The 13,248-nt window shown below is 38.7% G+C and overlaps 1 protein-coding gene across 6 annotated transcripts in view; it reads right to left on the bottom strand.

Annotated features, from left to right (window-relative positions):
• Positions 1–13,248, bottom strand: part of PDE4D (phosphodiesterase 4D) — a 1,626,844-nt gene that overhangs the window by 1,378,994 nt on the left and 234,602 nt on the right. The window contains exon 1 of one of the 6 annotated variants that reach the window (XM_033179633.1): positions 12,904–13,009. The exons of the other annotated variants lie outside the window; for them this stretch is intronic. The gene's annotated coding sequence lies outside the window, so the exon portion shown is untranslated. Of the gene's footprint in view, positions 1–12,903; positions 13,010–13,248 lie in introns of those variants that run through there. 6 annotated transcript variants of the gene reach the window in all.

Genomic DNA, 13,248 nt, shown 5'->3' on the forward strand with positions numbered 1-13,248 from the left:
TTAATGAAGTTGGTCTAACAGTTACATTTAAAAGTTTGGATTCTTCAAACAAAGAAAATACTTTTGTAAAAAGTTGATCAAAAATTATTCATATATCAGACAGAGGCAGATAAAAGCTATAAAACATAGAAATTATATAAACCATAAGTATGCATAAGTATGTGAAAGACATATACATAACCCAGGGGAATTAATATCAGAAGATAACCTTTAAAATTAAAAACGCAAAGGCAAACCTTAAAATAAAACATTTCTAAATGGCACAGGCTAAAGAATAAATCCAAATTGCAATTATATAGCTAAAAGTTAAGAAAATTGAAAAATCTATATAAAAAACTAATGATGTGTGGTAAAGGATGGACTCAAAAGGAAAAAAAGCCCATGACATTCAGGGTTCTCATCATTTTAAAAATTGAATAAAATAAAATAACAAAATATTCAACTCAATAAACTGGAGAAGTTCAATAAAGGTCAACAAAATAATCTGAAGAAAAGTCACAGGAACGAATCAATAAAAATCAAAACAGAATGACATATCCATTTAATAACCTAGAAAAAGATCAGAACTCCAAGGAAGGTTGGGAAAAATGAGTTAATAAAAATAAAAGCAGAAAAAGGGCAATTAAATAAGCAGAACTCTGCAAGAGTAAGACAAGAAAATTTAGTTTTCATTAAAAATGACAAAGTAGATGTGACCAAATATAGAAACAAGATTAAGGCCGGGCGCGGTGGCTCAAGCCTGTAATCCCAGCACTTTGGGAGGCCGAGACGGGCGGATCACGAGGTCAGGAGATCGAGACCATCCTGGCTAACACGGTGAAACCCCGTCTCTACTAAAAAATACAAAAAACTAGCCGGGCGAAGTGGTGGGCGCCTGTAGTCCCAGCTACTCGGGAGGCTGAGGCAGGAGAATGGCGTAAACCTGGGAGGCGGAGCTTGCAGTGAGCTGAGATCTGGCCACTGTACTCCAGCCCGGGCGACAGAGCGAGACTCCGTCTCAAAAAAAAAAAAAAAAAAAAGAAACAAGATTAAAAATATGCAAAAGAATAGCATATACAATTCTATTCTGATTAATGTGATAGACTAATGCAGTGGCAATAATGTAAGAAAATATGAAGTGATGAAACTGATCCAGAAAGAAATCGAAACCAGAACATAGTAAAACAAATATACAGCAGAAACAAAAGAAAAAAGCTTTTAGAAAAATTGACCTAAACCAAAAAAGCAAAACAAAAATGGTATAAGAAGTAAGTTATTTCAGAATTACACTATATTCCACAACATAGATAAACAACGGAAGCCTACCGAATTCATTATATTAGGTTGTTGCAAAAGTATTTGTGGTTTTTGCCATTAAAAGTAATGTAATAGCTAATAGCTATTACAAACTTAACACCATACCTGACGATTATTTTTTAAAAGATACACCTATCTCACTTTTTAAAAATGCAAACATAACTAATTAAATATATAAATAAAACTAAGGAATATATTAAAAGAAAAAAATTCACAACAAAATAAGAGTTGTAAATACTGTAAACAATGACATAGAAACAGAAGTACTATTTTCCATGGTAATTCTTTTTCTCAAAAGATCAAAGGAGAAAGATACAATGGGAGTTATGTTATTCTAGATTTTAAAGTGTATTAGAAACCTATAACAAGGAAAATATTATGACACTATCTCTAGACAAGAAAGACAAATGATTAAAAGAGGTTTGATGCCACAGACACCCAAATATGTCTAGTATAAGATTTTAGTATAAGTAAATGTGACATTTCAACTCACTGGAGAAGCTATAGACTAATCAAGAAAAGCTATTAAGAAAATTGACTTGTACATGCCAGCAAGTTCTCAGATCACAAGAAGAAAGGCAAAACTCCAGAGGCTAGCATTTAAATTCAGCCAGACAAACCATCTGAAAGTGAAATGGCCCATGGAACATGCCAATGGGACTGCAAAAGTACATCAACTCTGTTTGCATTTACTAGTCAGCCCTTTTCTTTCTTCTCCAACCTTTATTTATCACTGTCCCTAAATCACACTAGATTAGCAAAGAAAATATTAGGCTGGTGCAAAAGTAATTGTGGTTTTTGCTATGAAAAGTAATGGCAAATAATAACAATGTTCCCACAGATTATGCCCCTCAAAATTAACCAAAATAGTAAAGTATGGAGGGTGAAAGCCTATAGATTGTGACCAGCCTGGTCAACCTGGTGAAACTCAGTCTCTACTAAAACTACAAAAATTAGCTGGGTATGGTGGTGGACACCTGTAATCCAAGCTACTCAGGAGGCTGAGGCAGGAGAATCACTTGAACCCAGGAGGCTAAAGTTGCAGTGAGCCGAGCTAGTACTCCAGCCTGGGCAACAAGAGCAAAACTCCATCAAAAAAAAAAAGAAGTCGTTTTGTTCACAGGCCATTACTTATTTCCATGACAATTTAAAAATGGAGATGTTTCTATTCTATTTATATAGAAGAGCAGGAGTGTATATAGTCTCATAAAATTCCATTGAGAAAAAAGAAAATACAAATTCTGTCTCAACATATGGGAAATATTTTCATACCCTAAAGCCTAGTAATTTTCAAATTCTATCATGCTTGACTTTCCAGCTAACCTTCTCTTTTTCAATGTGTTCTACAGTATAACCTTTTGCAAAACTGAATTTAAATTAATTTTATTTTGAATATTTTCCAACATCCCTTGTTGAATTCTGAGGTACCAAATAGCCGGGATTGGAGGTTTCTAAACTAGTCTGACCCACCCCCTTCTGGGTCTGTTTCTTATGTTGCTGTAGACATTTAAGGATTGTCCAACTTTAAAAACCAATAATAACAAATTTTTGGTAATTGGTGGCAAAACTAATGCTATTATAAGATTATCAGTCCATCAGTAAAAAGAAGAGCCAGAAACCCCACAAAGGCTTGTGTTTCTAAATGTTGCTACATAAGGCAAAATTTGATCAAAGTGCACTTTAGGATGCTCTCCAAAGAATGTTACACTCTAACACAGCATGGTTTATAATTATAGTATTATGGAAACAGCCAAAGAAGAAAATTGAATCTGTAGTTTTCACAACCAGTTTTCTTTTGGGTTCCAAGATAATTCAGATGGCAAAACAAATGCCCCAAGACTGAGCTGAGGGATTCGAATTTGAAAATCCTCCCTGGCTCTCAATCTTTTTTCCGGATAACGAACCTGCCCCCGCCCCACCACCACCACCATTTTCCTCAGATATCCTACTCTGCCTCTCAGTGATTTAGTGAGAAACTCTTCTCTGAAAAATATAAATTGGCAGATAACGACCAAGTAGAATAGGTATTTATGTTGCCTCTATGTTTGCCTTCATATATATTATAAACATACTGAGCTCTAAAAGTACATGGCTTTCTGCCTAGATATTCACTGTTTAGTTTATTCTGAGTGCTTGGTGGGAAACTCTTAATATTACTTAAGTATTGTTATGGGTGAATCTGTCAAGAAAAAGTCACTAATACTCAAATCAATAAATGTCATTTATGGGCATAGCATCTGCCTCTGAAAGACAGTCTGGGGACAGGGAGAAACATGAGGGAGGATGGGGAGGGGAGGAGCTGCAACAGGAAGCTAAATTTAAATTCAGATTACAATGAATTCTGTTTCCTACAACTTCCACTCTCAAAAGCAGCCACATTTATAGAAAAAGAGAAGTATAATGGTCACTGTTCACAATGAGTCTAACCACAAACAACTGGACAAACTAAAACTATGGAAACCAGTGTATCCTGAAACTTTGACATTAAAAATTCAATTTAGAAAAAAAAAAAATTGAAATAGGTAATCTCATTAGTAGACTAGATAGAGAGATGGACACTTAGGCTTTTTCCCTTCTTCCAGGAATTTGGAAACTAAATCATTTTCAATCAGTTTGCTTCTCTGACAAGAAAGTCCACTCCTCAGGGTTATAATATTTCTTAAGAGAGAACACTGAAAGCACAACTGTTGAAAGAAAAGAAAAGGAAAAAAGACTTATTTTTTGTCTCTTCATGGGATCTACAGATGAAAACATCAGGAATGGGGGCCACAGGGATATGCTGAAATGGCACAACAACAGTGCCATATTAGCAGCAGGTGATAAATATTAGTTCCTTAGAGCAATGCTAATTTGCTTATATATCATATAATCATTTGGACTACTGGCCAAATTATGGAGAATAAGACCTAGACACTATGTAAGACATGTGGACTAGTTAATGTCACAATAAAAAGATTTTAATACAGAAATCCTTGGCGTTTTATTTAAATTCATAATCTAATATATAAGTAACATCATTTGAGTGCACTTGTTCTCCTTGACTTCACTTTGGAGTTTTGATGGAAATGAATTGATTTGTGGATGTGAATGCCTTTTTTCCTCTTTGAGAAGTAGGAAAGAATAGCACCTTACCACTAGTGCTTCCCATGGCTGCCATACTGAAGTGGCATCCTGGAGAACCCTTTCCTTCTTCAAATTCTCTTCTTTTTCTAAAAATACAGATTCCCCAGTCTTGGCCCTCTCTTTGACCTTACAGTTGTGAAATCAGTGAAAACAATAATCCCACTTTACCAGCATTTAAAAAATCACATACAGTGAGCACCTCATTTTGAGAAGAACAATAAAAATCAAGAATGTTTGCTTTATGATGACCACGACAGTAGAGGGTTTGGGAAAAAAAATATATGAGTAATAGCTGATAGAACTAACAGTGTCTCACTTGGAGAAGGGAAGGTTTAAAAAATGAATGAGGGGGGAGAGGAACTGAAGTTTATTTTGCAAAGTTCCAGTGGGCATGTAGCAAAGACCGGTTAAATGCTCAAAAAAGCCACACTTTCCTTCCAGGAAAACAGGTAAGCTATTTTCCAGCCACCATAGCAGAAAAGTGGGGCTGTGTGATTGACTTCTGGCCAACAGAATAGGGTTCTAACAGACCCAGACGTTATAACCTCCCAAGTGCGTCTGCACATGCTCCTGAGAAACGGATTAGTAGTAGCCAGCAAATCCAGCCTTTGCTCTTGCTCTACTTCTGACACATTTCTTCCTGAATCTTCCTTTATGGAATCTTTCTGTAGTCTCTCCTTTCTCTTACTCTTTGAACTTTTGCTCACCTCTTTCAACATCTTTTTACACCTTTTGTACAAGTATGTTCCCTCCCTAGCCAAACAAGAAATTCTGCAAGTGGGGGATAATCATTTTATGTGCTCTCCTGTGTTCCCACCAGCATACCTCGTAACATTCCCCATACACAGGAAATATGAAGTTTCACACTTAGGCAATTTCTATTAGGTAAGCAGAGTCAAAGTTTTTGTTTTTTTGTTTGTTTGTTTGTTTGTTTGTTTTGAGGTGGGGTTTTGCTCTTGTTGCCCAGGCTGGTGTGCAATGGCACGATCTCAGCTCACCACAACCTCCACCTCCCAGGTTCAAGAAATTCTCCTGCCTCAGCCTCCCCAGAGCTGGGATTACAGGCACGTGCTGCCACACCTGGATAATTTTGTATTTTTAGTAGAAACGGGGTTTCTCCATGTTGGTCAGGCTGGTCTCAAACTCCCAACCTCAGGTGATCTGCCCACCTCGGCCTCCCAAAGTGCTGAGATTACAGGTATGAGCCACTGCAACTGGCCTAAAATAAGCATTTATTTCTATAAGTGATGACTGACACATTTCTAATCTCCAGGTATCTGCATCTTGTGTTCCACAGCCGAAACACCACTTAGAAAGTGAGGCTACATGTGCTGAGTTAGTTTCAGATTCACAGAAACATCTGTTTGTCTTCTGGAGTGGATAGGAACATTGTATAGACCTAATACCAGTGGATCAAGGGCAAAAATAAAAATTTCACGACTTAAGTTTAAATTTCTAGGTAAACACTGATATTATCCTTTAAAATAATCTCTAATGTTTAACCCAACCCAGGTCTTAATGTTAAAACAACATAAATTGGTCAGGTTGCTCATATAAAAAGGAAAATGGAATATAGGATTGCTAGCAAGATGGTCAAATAGGAACAGCTCCGGTCTGCAGCTCCTAGCGAGATCAACACAGAAGGCAGGTGATTTCTGCATTTACAACTGAGGTACCTGGTTCAGCTCATTAGGACTGGTTGGACAGTGGGTGCAGCCCACATAGGGTGAGCCAAAGCAGAGCGGGGCATCGCCTCACCCAGGAAGTGCAAAGGATTGGGGAATTTTCTCTCCTACCCAAGGGAAGCAGTGAGGGACTGAGCCTGAGGAACCATGCACACTCGGGCCTAGATACTGCGCTTTTCCCATGGTCTTTGCAACCTGCAGTCCAGGAGATTCCTCCTGTGCCTACCCCACCAGGGCTCTGGGTTTCAAGCACAAAACTAGGCGGCCATTTGAGCAGACATGAAACTAGCTGCAGGAGTTTGTTTGTTTGTTTTTTCCATACCCCAGTGGTGCCTGGAATACAAGTGAGACAGAACCATTAACTCCCGTGGAAAGGGGGCTAAAGCGAGGGAGCCTAGTAATCTTGCTCGGTAGGTTGCACCCCCACAGAGCACAGCAAACTAAAATCCACTGGCTTGAAATTCTCACTGCCAGCACAGGAGCAGTCTGAGATTGACCTGGGACACTGGAGCTTGATGGGAGGAGGGGCATCCACCATTGTTGAGGCTTGAGTAGGTGGTTTCCTCCCTGGTAGTGTAAACAAAGCCACTGGGAAGTTGGAACTTGGTGGAGCCCACTGAAACTCAGCAAGGCCACTGTGGCCAGATAGCCAGATTTCTCCTCTCTGGGAAGAGCATCTCTGAAAAAAAGGCAGCAGCCCCAGTCAGGCACTTATAGATAAAACCCCCATCTCCATGGGACACAGCACTTGGGGGAAGGGGTGGCTGTGGGTGCAGCTTCAGCAGACTTAAACGTCCCTGCCTGACAGCTGTGAAAAGAGCAGTGGACCTCCCAGTACAGCGTTCGAGCTCTATTAAGGGTCAGACTGCCTCCTCAAGTGGGTCCCTGACCCCCGCGAATCCTGACTGGGAGACACCTCCCAGCAGGGGCCGACAGACACCTCATACAGGAGAGTTCTGACTGGCATCTGGCAGGTGCCCCTCTGGGATGAAGCTTCCAGAGGAAAGAACAGGTGGCAATCTTTGCTGTTCTGCAGCCTCCTCTGGTGATACCCAGGCAAACAGGGTCTGAATGGACCTCCAGCAAACTCCAGCAGAACTGAGGCAGAGAGGCCTGACTGTTAGAAGGAAAAGTAACAGAAAGGAAGAACACTCAGAGACCCCATCAGAAAGCCACCAATATCAAAGATCTAAGGTAGATAAACCCACAAAGATGGGGAAAAACCAGAACAAAAAGGCTGAAAATTCCAAAAAACAGAACGCCTCTTCTCCTCCAAAGGATCACAGCTCTTCACCAGCAAGGGAACAAAACTGGATGGAGAATGACTTTAATGAATTGACAGAAGTAGCCTTCAGAAGGTGAGTAATAACAAACTCCTACAAGCTAAAGGAGCATGTTCTAACCCAAAACAAGGAAGCTAAGAACTGTGAAAAAAGGTTAGACGAATTGCTAACTAGAATAACCCATTTTTAGAGAAGAACATAAATGACCTGATGGACTAGAAAAACACAGCACAAAAACTTGGTGAAACATACGCAAATATCAATAGCTGAATCGATAAGCAGAAGAAAGGATAGCAGATATTGAAGAGCAACTCAATGAAATCAAGCAAAAGACAAGATTAGAGAAAAAAGAATAAAAAGAAATGAACAAAGCCTCCAAGAAATATGGGACTATGTGAAAAGACCAAATCTATGTTTGATTGGTGTACCTGAAAGTGATGGGGAGAATGGAATCAAGTTGAAAAACACTCTTCAGGGTATTATCTAGGAGAATTTCCCAACCTAGTAAGGCAGGCCAACATTCAAATTTAGGAAATACAGAGAACACCACAAAGATACTTGTCAAGAAGAGCAACCCTAAGACACATAATTGTCAGATTCACCAAGGTTGAAATGAAGGAAAAAATGTTAGATGCAGTCAGAGAGAAAGATTGGGTTACCCACAAAGGAAAGTCCATCAGACTAACATTGGATCTCTATGCAGAAAGTCTACAAGCCAGAAGAAAGTGGGGGCTAATATTCAACATTCTTAAAGAAAAGAATTTCAAACGAGAATTTCATATCCAGCCAAACTAACCTTCATAAGTGAAGGAGAATAAAATCCTTTGCAGACAAGCAAATATTGAGAGATTTTGTCATCACCAGGCCTGCCTTAAAATAGCTCCTGAAGGAAGGACTAAACATGGAAAGGAACAACCAGTACCAGCCACTGCAAAAACATACCAAAGTATAAAGACCATTGACACTATGAAGAAACTGCATCAACTAATGGTCAAAATAACCAGCTAGCATCATAAAGACAGGGTCAAATTCACACATAACAATATTAACTTTAAATGTAAATGGCCTAAATGCCCCAATTAAAAGATACAGACTGGCAAATTGGATAAAGAGTCAAGACCCATCAGTGTGCTGTATGCAGGAGACCCATCTCACATGCAAAGACACACATAGGCTCGGAATAAAGGGATGGTGGAATATTTACCAAGCAAATGGAAAGCAAAACAAAAGCAAGAGTTGAAATCCTAATCTCTGATAAGACAGACTTCAAACGAACAAAGATCAAAAGAGACAAAGAAAGGCATTACATAATGGTAAAGGGATCAATGCAACAAGAAGAGCTAACTATCCTAAATATAGATGCACCCAATACAGGAGCATCCAGATTCACAAAGCAAGTTCTTAGAGACCTACAAAGAGACTTAGACTCCCACACAAGAATAGTGGAATACTTTAACACTCCACTGTCAATATTAGACAGATCAACGAGACAGAAAATTAACAAGGATATTCAGGACTTGAACTCAGCTTTGGAATAAGCAGAACTAATAGACATCTACAGAACTTTCTAGCCAAAATCAATGGAACATACATTCTTCTCAGCACCTCATTGCACTTATTCCAAAATTGACCACATTATTGGAAGTAAAACACTCCTCAGCAAATGCAAACAAATGGAAATCATAACAAACAGTCTCTCAGACCACAGTGCAATCAAATTAGAACTCAGGATTAACTCACACAAAATTGCACAACTACATGGAAACTGAACAACCTGCTCCTGAATTACTACTGAGTAAATAATGAAATGAAGGCAGAAATAAAGATGTTCTTTGAAACCAATGAGAACAAAGACACAACATACCAGAATCTCTGGGACTCATTTAAAGCAGTGTGTAGAGGGAAATTTACAGCACTAGATGCCCACAAGAGAAAGCAGGAAAGATCTAAAATCAACACCTTAACATCACAATTAAAAGAACTAGAGAAACAAGAGCAAACAAATTCAAAAGCTAGCAGAAGACAAGAAATAACAAAGATTAGAGCTGAATTGAAGGATATAGAGACATGGAAAATCCTTCAAAAAAAAAATCAATGAATCCAGGACCTGGTTTTTTGAAAAGATAAAAAAAAATAGACTGCTAGACAGACTAATAAAGAAGAAAAGAGAGAATAATCAAATAGATGCAATAAAAAAAAATGATATGGGGGATATCACAGCTGATCCCATAGAAACACAAACTATCATCAGAAAAGACAATGAACACCTCTACATAAATAAACTAGAAAATCTAGAAGAAATGGATAAATTCCTGGACACATACACCCTCCCAAGTCTACCCCAGGAAGAAGTTGAATCCTTGAATAGACCAATAATAGGTTCTGAAATTGAGGAAGTAATAAATAGCCTACCACCCAAAAAGAGCCCAGGACTAGATGGATTCACAGTTGAATTCTACCAGAGGTACAAAGAAGAGCTGGTACTATTTCTGCTGAAACTATTCCAAAAAATTGAAAAGGAGGGACTCCTCCCTAACTCATTCTATGAGACCAGCATCATCCTGATACTAAAACCTGGCAGAGATATAACAAAAAAAGAAAACTTCAGGCTGATGTCCCTGATGAACATCGATGCAAAAGTCCTCAATAAAATTCTGCAAACTGAATCCAGCAGCACATCAAAAAGCTCATCCACCATGATCAAGTCGGCTTCATCCCTGGAATGCAAGTCTGGTTCAACATACGCAAATCAATAAATGTAATCCATCACATAAACAGAAGCAATGACAAAAACCACATAATTATTTCAGTAGATGCAGAAAAGGACTCCGACAAAATTCAACAGCCCTTCATGCTAAAAACTCTCAATAAACTAGGTATTGATGGAATGTATCACAAAATAATAAGAGCTATTTATGACAAACCCACAGCCAATATCATAGTAAGTAGGCAAAAACTGGAAGCATTCCCTTTGAAAACCGGCACAAGACAAGGATACCCTCTCTTACCACTCCTATTCAACACAGTATTGGAAGTTCTGGCCAGGGCAATCAGGCAAGAGAAAGAAATAAAAGATATTCAAATAGGAAAAAAGGAGGCCAAACTGTCTCTGTTTGCAGATGACATGATCATATATTGAGAAAGCCCCATTATCTCAACCCAAAATCTCCTTAAGCTGATAAGCAACTTCAGCAAAGTCTCAGGATACAAAATCAATTGGCAAAAATCACAAGGATTTCTGTACAACAGTAACACATAGATCATGCATAAACTCCCATTCACAATTGCTTCAAAGAGAATAAAATACCTAGGAATCCAACTTACAAGGGATGTAAAGGACGTCTTCAAGGAGAACTACAAACCACTGCTCAATGAAATAAAAGAGGACACAAACAAATGGGAAAACGTTCCATGCTCATGGATAGGAAGAATCAATATCATGAAAATGGCCATACTGCCCAAAGTAATTTATAGAAATGCTATCCCCATCAAACTACCATTGATTTTCTTCACAGAATTAGAAGAAACTGCTTTAAACTTTATATGGGACCAAAAAAGAACCTTCATAGCCAAGACAATCCTAAGCGAAAAGAATAAAGCTGGAGGCATCACACTACTTGACTTCAAACTATACTACAAGGGTACAGTAATCAAAACAGCATGGTACTGGTACTAAAACAGATATACGGACCAAGGGAACAGACCAGAGGCCTCAGAAATAATGCCACACATCTACAGCCATCTGATCTTTGACAAACATGACACGAACAAGCAATGGGGAAAGGATTCCCTATTTAATAAGTGATGTTGGAAAATTATACCAAATTTATACCAAAATTAACTCAAGGTGGATTAAAGACTTAAACATAAGACCTAAAACCATAAAAATCCTAGAAGAAAACCTAGGCAATACCATTCAAGGCATAGGCATGGGCAAAGGCTTCATGTATGAAACACCAAAAGCAATGGTAATAAAAGCCAAAGTTGACAAATGGGATCTAATTAAACTAAAGAGTTTCTGCACAGCAAAATAAACTATCATCAGAGTGAACAGCAACCTACAAAATGGGAGAAAATGTTTGCAGTCTATCCATCTGACAAAGGGCTGATATCCAGAATCTACAAGGAACTTAAACAAATTTATAAGAAAAAAACAAACAACCCCATCAAAAAGTGGGCAAAGGATATGAACAGACACTTCTTGAAAGAAGACATTTATGCCCCCAACAAACATAAGAAAAAATGTTTGTCATCACTGGTCATTAGAGAAATGCAAATCAAAAGCACAGTGAGATACCATCTCATGCCAGTTGGAATGGTGATCATTAAAAAGTCAGGAAACGACAGAGGCTGGAGAAGATGTGGAGAAATAGGGACACTTTTATACTGCTGGTGGGAGTGTAAATTAGTTCAACCATTGTGGAAGACAGTGTGGCAGTTCCTCAAGGATCTAGAACTAGAAATACCATTTGACCCAGCAATCCCATTACCGGGTATATACCCAAAGGATTATAAGTCATTCTACTATAAAGACACATCCACATGTATGTTTACTGCAGCACTATTCACAATAGCAAAGATTTGGAATCAACCCGAATGTCCATCAATGATAGACTGGATTAAGGAAATGTGGCACATATACACCATGGAATACTATGCAGCCATAAAAAAGGATGAGTTCTTGTTTTTTGCAGGGACATGGTTGAAGCTAGAAACCATCATTCTCAGCAAACTAACATGAGAGAAGAAAATCAAACACTGCATATTCTCACTCATAAGTGGGAGTTGAACAATGAGAACACATGGACACAGGAAGGGGAACATCACACACTGGGGCCTGTTGGAGGTTGGGAGCTAGGGAAGGGATAGCATTAGGAGAAATATCTAATGTAGGTGATGGGTTGATGGGTGCAGCAAACCACCATGGCACATGGTTTGTTACCTATGTAACAAAACTATATGTTCTGCACATGTACCCCAGAACTTAAATTATAATAAATAAGCAAACAGATAAATAAATAAAATCAACAAAATAATAAAAGGAAAATTTTTTCCCTCAGCTAGTTCACATAATAAATACATAAACCTCAGAGATATCTAAATATTCACATATTTTCAAATGAATACCTTTCTTCCAGCCTCCTCAAACAGTCTAAAAACAAAAAAAAATCACCAATTTTTTGTCCCTCTCACTTCTTTCAAAACCTTTCATCTTATTTATACAGATGTTGTTAACTCAGATTTTTCACAAAATATGGATATATCATGGATTTCTTAATTAGCAAAAGAAAATGTATATTACCAAGTATATGGGAACAGGCCCTAAATCTTGGCTAGTAATTCCATGGCTCTTCTCAAGCTAACTCACTCCCCACTAGTCACAACTACCATGTTTCAGGCAACCTCACCTCCACCAGCAACACGCCCCTACTACACCACTGCCTAAGCATGCAAAGGAATACCACTGCCCCATTACCACCAGTGCCCCCACCACAGCAAACATGCATGCAACTCACTGTGCTGCTGTGGCTGTTGACATGCACAAGCAAGCATGGATCCTGCTGCCATCACTCCAGTGAAGTGCTTTGGCAGGTACACCCCATTGAAATGTTATGACCAGCAGATCAGGAACTTCTTTACCCCTCAACCACAGCAGGTTGCTAACCTTGAGGGACCAGAAAACAAGGTCAGAGGCCTGGTACTGTCCCCCAGAGTTAGAGTATGCAGCCAAAAGTGGTAAGCTGAGCCTTGGCCCCCTAAAATCTTCCAAAAATGAAGCAAGTGGACTGAACCCATCTTATACCACAATCGAACCCCCAAAGTCATCAAAGATCAAACCAAAAAGTTCCATCTAAAGGACA

Source organism: Trachypithecus francoisi, unplaced genomic scaffold, assembly GCF_009764315.1.
Source record: "Trachypithecus francoisi isolate TF-2019V2 unplaced genomic scaffold, Tfra_2.0 Lachesis_group2, whole genome shotgun sequence".
Classification (NCBI taxonomy): domain Eukaryota; kingdom Metazoa; phylum Chordata; class Mammalia; order Primates; family Cercopithecidae; genus Trachypithecus; species Trachypithecus francoisi.